This window comes from Pollachius pollachius, assembly GCF_949987615.1.
Source record: "Pollachius pollachius genome assembly, chromosome: 1".
NCBI lineage: Eukaryota > Metazoa > Chordata > Actinopteri > Gadiformes > Gadidae > Pollachius > Pollachius pollachius.
In genome coordinates, this window is record NC_136934.1 from 11,855,141 (window position 1) to 11,862,408 (window position 7,268).

Here is a 7,268-nt window from a genome sequence, read left to right on the forward strand (position 1 = left end):
AATATTTTTCAAAAAAAGGCTGATTTCCCTTAACCAGCAGTGCTGTGTTCCTGTTGGCTCTGATTGAGACGGCTTGCCCTCGACAACGGCGCAGCAGGGTTGCCAGTAGTGTGTACGCATTAAACCACGTCATTCAGGGTCCAAACAAACCATTCCCTTCCCCACACAACACAGCCCTCCCTCTGCCCTCGACCCTGTGTTCCGGTGTCCTCTGGGTGGTTGTTACGTGGACCAGGGCCAACGGGTTCCTAGCAGTCAGGAAGCAACACCCAGCAGCTTGGAGCCAAGAGACCGACTATCAGCATTTATTTACAATGTTTCATATACGCCCAAAAGTGGGGAACAGAAACACAATCGCCAGCCGGTCAAAGGGGTCTGGCAATTGTTTTCATTCTTTGCTGCACAATGCATTATTTACAGACTATAAATGTGGATATACATTATACCCATGCCTTAAATCAAAATAGTATGTCGGCTGCTAACGAGTGTTGAGTGACAGCCGACGTGCTTTGGAAATAGCCAGTTTAAAACACCCTGCTGTTCATTGGCAGCCGGGAGTCGGGGTAGACGTGTTTGGGTGCCACCCAGTAAAAAAAACCTGCTCCTCATCCTCACCGTTTCCATGGCAGCAGGTGGCAGCCCCCCCGGGTTCCCACCTGGGTTCACACCCAACCCCACCCGGCACTGACCTCAGCTGCTCTCCCTTGGGCTCCGGAGCGCAGGCGATGTCATCATTTCTTCCCCTTTTGCGACATCACTGCTCATTTGAACCCATGGACCATCTATCAGGTATATCTTGGATCTTATTCTAATATACAAAAATGTGCTCATATTTTTTCATCATAAAAAGTACAGTACCGATATGACAAACTTGATTAATGAACTCTCCTGCTGTTAGAGGATTAGGGTTGGGGGTTGGGAGGGTGGGCCAGGGATGTGATTCACAGCTTTTTTACAGTCACTATTTCCCAAGTGACTCGTAAGACAAAGGCCCGCGTTGCGTCTTGCAGATTCAATCCACGCAACCGTCATCATCCCACTGACTTCCTCCTGTCTGAGGCAAGCCAGGAACAACAAACACAGACAACAGTAAACCGACAGCACACATTGAAACATGCACCCCCACACACACACACACGTTTGGGGTGCTCCTATTGGACGTAGCTTAGCCGTGTGTTTTATGAGGCAATGAGGCAGAAATATGGTGTATAAGTCAAGGCACACTGTGTTTCCTGTTATTGCGCTAGTGTTTGCAGGTCACATGCTGTCGCGGTGTGCATCGCTGTGTGTTATGTTAGGAGGGGGGCGTGGTGGTGATGAGTGATTTGATCCTCGTCTGATGGTGGTGCCGTTGTCTACCATCCATCCGCCTGGCTGCGGTGCAACATGCAATCACACACACACACCGACACACACACACAAAACTGTCCTTCAGCACTACCTGTTACGCCACAATGACTGTAGTGATGACAGGTGTCATTCTCTCTCTCTCTCTGTCTCTCTCTCTGTCTCTCTCTCTCTCTCATTTTAATTATTACATGAAATAAAAGTTAGCATTGCCATATCATACAAAACATCAAATAAATAAAAATAAATAACGAGCTTATCAGGCAGCTCAGGGAATTCAGAGTCAATTAATTGTAATTTATTGATGAGGGTTTTGAATAATGCTGAATTGACTGTGTTCTCCTCCCTGTCTTGACATTGTTCCCACAGCCTGTCCCCTGAGGGCAGCCACGTCTGTCTATATCGGCCTCTTTCATTGGCCAGGCTGCGCTCCACTCAGCCCTCCAGGGTGCTGTGAGGTTAACTGTCATTACAGGTCCAAATAGCACTGCCGTTTGCTATGAAGTTCTGTTTTCTCTTGCCAATGAGAGATATCATTTTGTTTGTGGTTTGCTGTTATTTGGGGAAGTGCTTTAGGGGAAATGAACACGGGAAGATGAGAGTTCATATCTCTCTGTCTATGTGTCTGTGTGTGTGTGTGTGTGTGTGTATGTGAATCTGTCGGTCTGTCTGTCTGTCTCTGGCTCAGTGTATCTGGCCTTCTTTAAAAGCGATCAGTGTCATATTGTGACAGTAAATTCCCTTAAAAGAGACTTGATTTGATATAACGTTAGTGTTTCACACACACACCCTCTCTCTTTCGAGACAAATGGTGGAATAAAAGCCCTGGCCGTGCCAAGGTTGCAGGCTGCCATGGCGATAGGGGTCTGTCTCATGTGGACAATAGGGATAACGAACAGCGTTTGGTATCCTTTGATCAGACTGTGGGTTGCTGAGGTGGATCGGAGCAATTGGCCCATGTCTTTGCCCTGTTAAACATCAGATTCATGTGACCGTGAGCCCGTTCTTTGGCAGAGATGAAAGCCTTGTTCCTTGCAAGGCAGAGAGTCGATCTCATATCTTAACATATAACAACATAACAACATATGTTTATACTGATATATGTTGCATGTTCATTATTTTTAGAATGCCTTTTCTCTTTGAGCCTCTAACCCTAATCACTGGTAATACCGTTAAATCTTAACAAGATGAAGACATTTGTACAAGATTATCAATCAAATAACTTCTGAATTCAGGAAGTCTGCTTATCAAAACAACTGATAAAGAACATTAGAGGGGAAATTCCTAATTGGTATCACATGAGAGAGAATGGTGTGATGTAAGTGTTAGAAACACATTAAGATATTCACTGGTGTTATGACTTTGAGGTCAAAGATCAATGGATCCATTTCAAAAGAGCCCCTGAATATGTGTGCTGTATCTGTTTTTCATGACCAACTCAGTACACAGAGCATGCATCCTTTAATCGGCCATCACATTAATAGACTGATGACCGCTGTTTACTACACTGTGTCATTACCCGGAACACAACCATGACCAACCAATGCATAATGCATTGTGATTATTCATACTACAATGTATAACGATTATTAATCTGTGCATATTTTTACTCCTTTCTTTTATGGATTCACTAATTGTTTGAGTTTTGAGGACATGTTTTTAGCACTTAAGATATGAATAAATGAATTGGGAATGACACCTGTATATCATCAAAAGTTAAGAAGGCAGCATTTCACTGATAAACTGGATGATGATTCTGTCTAACAACAGTGGCACATCAGAAGGTACAGCAGTCAGTAGTTCACTTGCTCTGTGAAACATTAATGGTGTCACATGGTCCAGCAGAGAGACCATTTTGAGTGAGTCACATCCACTTACTGCCGGAGAAAAAGGTTAAATTTCAACATTTAAAAAAGAAACAGTTGTGGGTAGCATTCTCACACTCATGAGTTACATTGATGTTTTGTATAGTATGTGTATATATGTAGACGGTGAGACTAGAATATATTTGTCTATATATTTCTATATATAATAACATTATTATTATATTTTAGGTGGTCCAGTTTCAATTACTTGATGCCGAAATAAATCCATAACCGCCATAACGAGAGCACAAGAAAATAACTCCACAGTGTTCAGAGGCAGGGATAAAGAAGGATTTAGTATTTTTATATTATAGAAAGCAAAAGGGCACATAGTTAACCTGTGCCTTCACATATTTCACGGCTCAATAGAGACATAAACACCATTGTTTTTTCAATTTGAATTAGACTTATAATATTTCATTGAATCCACTAAGTCGGAATCAAACATTCTTGAAGCCATGAAGCGTAAACCCAACTTGGGCATGGTGTATCAAAACAGCCTTGATGCTTATTTTTTGTTGCCTAGCAACAAAGGCAGCAACTGATTTAGTGTATAAAAAGACTCACAAGGGCAATTTGAATGGCTTTGAATATGTTGGTGAACCAAATGAGTTCATAGTTGTGGTTAGATGCACATTAACTTAGTCCTATCATTCTGAATTAGTTCAAGCATGCAAGATTCAGGGATGCAAATCTTTGTTTGTTAGAGGAACGTCTCATAGATGTATCTGTTAGCGAAAGAGTGAGCAAGGGAGAGAGTAGGCGAGGGAGTCAGTGAGGGAATGATTGAGTTGTTGAGTGATTGAGTGAATGTTGGAGTGAGAGTGATTGACTGAATGATTGAGTGAGAGAGTCATTGAGAAAATGAGTGAGTGAGTGAGTGAGTGAGTGAGCTGAAACAAACACAGGTGAGGCACATTCCACTAATCCTGGGTGTGTTCCATATATTGACCATGGACCATGAGCACTGGTGCATGGAAGAAGCAGAGCCGTGATTAGCATCATGAGCGACATTAGTGTTTGTCCTACGATGACACCTCTTTGGAAAACGGTCATTATCAATCCGATTTCCCTTGACACTTAACCACTGAGTAATTGCAAGGGAAATGTGATGTTCAATTCTCAGTAACACACAAACACACACGCTCTGTATTCTTGTGTTCGACTGCACAATTTGATACCATTTCATGCGTCATTCACAGCGCGATGGCACCCTTTGTTTGGGCCTCATTCGCCCCTCTTCAGTATCCTTTTTGTATCGGTGACATCACCCTCCTCGCTCCCTATTGGTCGAGCTGCATGTTGGCCGGACAGGGATAGCCAATTGGTCCTTCACAGTAAACACTGAGGAGGAGTGTGTGTGTGTGTGTGTGTGTGTGTGTGTGTGAATGCGTGCGTGTTTGTGTGCCTGTGGTGTGCATGTGTGTGTGCCTGCTGTGTGCGTGTGTGTCTGTGTGTGTTTGTCTGCGTGCGTGTGCGTGTGTGTGTGTGTGTGAGGGGAAAGCAGCAGAGGCGAGGCAGTCACCATGGTGACGGGATGCTGAGCACCAGCGCGTTCTCCTGTAGGCAGATTCTGAATGAGCTTCGTGACATCACTCACCCGGAGACTGTGGCGAAACAACAACACCTCCCGGATCGTGCAGTCATCCATCTCCCCTGTATCTCTCTCTGAGGTGCCTTGGAGTTTAATCTACAGTATAATCACATAGAGAATGTTACAGCATGGAGCATAGATTGCATGTGACATTTGGCACTTTGTCGTGGAACAAAGACTCAGCCAAATGTAACATGCCAACTCTGCTCCATAATATACACGTTGGACTGGTTGAACAAACACGACACATGTTGTTGTTGTTCTGCGGTCGACCAGGTGGGGGTCGAGGTGGACGGATGGGGCCTCAGCCAGCCCTGATACTGATCATCTGGTATCATCTGATATCATCTGATAGTCTCTCTCTCTCTCTCTCTCTCTCTCTCTCTCTCTCTCTCTCTCTCTCTCTCTCTCTCTCTCTTTTGTTTTCGTTTCCCAACAACAACAAAACAAATATGGCAACCGTCCCTGTATGCATTTCTTCAAGCTCCACTTTGTTGAATGTCTACATATATTTACTTTCTCTCACTCTCTCTCTCTCTCTCTCTCTCTCTCTATTTCTCCCTCCCCTAGCTCTTCCTTCCCCCCCTATCATTTTATCGATCTCGCTCTTTTGTCTTTCTCCCTTCCTCTCTCTCCCCCTCACTCTTCCTTTCTCTCCCCTATCCTTGTAGCTCTCTCGCTCGCTCTCAATCTCTGCTTTGCCTCTGAGTGACTCACAGGCTGAGAGGTCGGGAGGGGGGAGGGGGGGGGGATGAGGCCTGGCCCTACCTCCCGATGACATCAGAGGGCTGTAAATAGCAGCAGAAGCATTAAAGCTTCCAGTCATGGCTAGCTGCTGAGAGCTAACCGCTCAACCCTCCCTCTCCCAGCCAATGAGAAGACAAGACGGGATTTGGGGGGGGGGGGGGGGGGGGGAGAGACAGAAAGAAAAGAGATAGAAAGTAAGAGGCGAGGGATGGGTCACAGCAGGGTATGCCCGTGGCATTTAAAAATACGTAGCACAATTCTGAGACAAACAACAATCATAAAACATACTGATAATTACTGAAATACATTTTTCTTTCATTTCAGCTAATCTCTCTTCTGTGCCTAGGCAAGTTCACAAAGATACAAAATGTGAAGTACTAAGCCATAAAAAAGCCCAATTTGAAAGGTTCCTTGTTTGCCTTGTTCCAAGTCTTTAAGCAAGGCAAGAATAACAACTAAACCAACCTAACAATCTCTGTCTCTGTCGCTCTCTCACTCTTCCGAAGTCCTGCTGAATATCTGAATATTGTAACTCAATGAGGTATACAGTGTCTTCAACCTGTTGCGACGCCCAACCAAGAAAACACAGCCACCCATTTGTTTGACAGGACTGTAATAATAGACGTTGTGGCAGAGAGACAGCACACACACCTACACACGCATGCATGCAGACACACGCAAACACACATTGACCTTGGATTAAAACTGTAGCACATCCACTGTGTCCTGATTTACACCCTTGAGCATGGCACCAATGATGCAAAGCGGGTTTGATTCGGCAACACCTGTTGAAGTTTTCACTGGGTCAGCTGGCTTAGTGTCTAGCCAAACATCACACTCCTTGAACATTCTTCGACTGATAGCATTTCCTCCTCATCTCTTATCTGTAGGCGTCCATTGTGCTTTTATCTCGGCCGGTAGTCATCGTAACAGCAGCCCAACCTCTGCAGTATGACTGGAGAGGCATATGAACAAGGACAACTGATTCTTATATGTATTCTTGAGATAATACATAACATGGTTAATGGCTACATCTTCTGACTTGAATAGGTTACCATTCATGTTGATAAGCAGACACTTCTATCCACAGCGATTGATGTTTAACTTCCATTTGTCTATTTAGAAGCTTGTAGGGGTTAGGATCTACCTACATTGTGGACATAAGGGAGTCACACCTAGTTTCTCTTTGGCTTGGTGTCCAACACCCTGTGACCAGTAATGAATGTATCACCATTTGTGTACTCAACATGTGTAGTATTGGGAACACTGTCATTGAAATGATCTGGTGGCCTTTAGTGACTTATTTGAAAGTCCTTGAGTAGTCCTTTGGTTGAAAGCCCAAGCCATCCAAACTAATTAGTCCAGTGGCCACAGTAAACCACAAAGGTTAAAGCCTTTGTGGTGTACTGTGCTAATCTGTAATCAACATCTAACCAGCTTAAGAAGTCAAACTGGATGTGTAACTTGGACCTGTTTGGCTATTGAAGTGGTTTTTGATGTATGTAATTCTAGAAGAAATAGTCGATATAGATATTTATATATTCCTTTTTGAGACTCAAACGTATTCCTATAACGTGAACAATCAGCCTACCTATAAAGTTCAAATATAAAGACTAACTGTTCTGTTTAATTGCTAGTACTGCTAAGACAATGTTAATTAACTGTCCTCTGCAACTCCATCCTTGGATACCAAAGGACAGCATGAGCGTTATAAA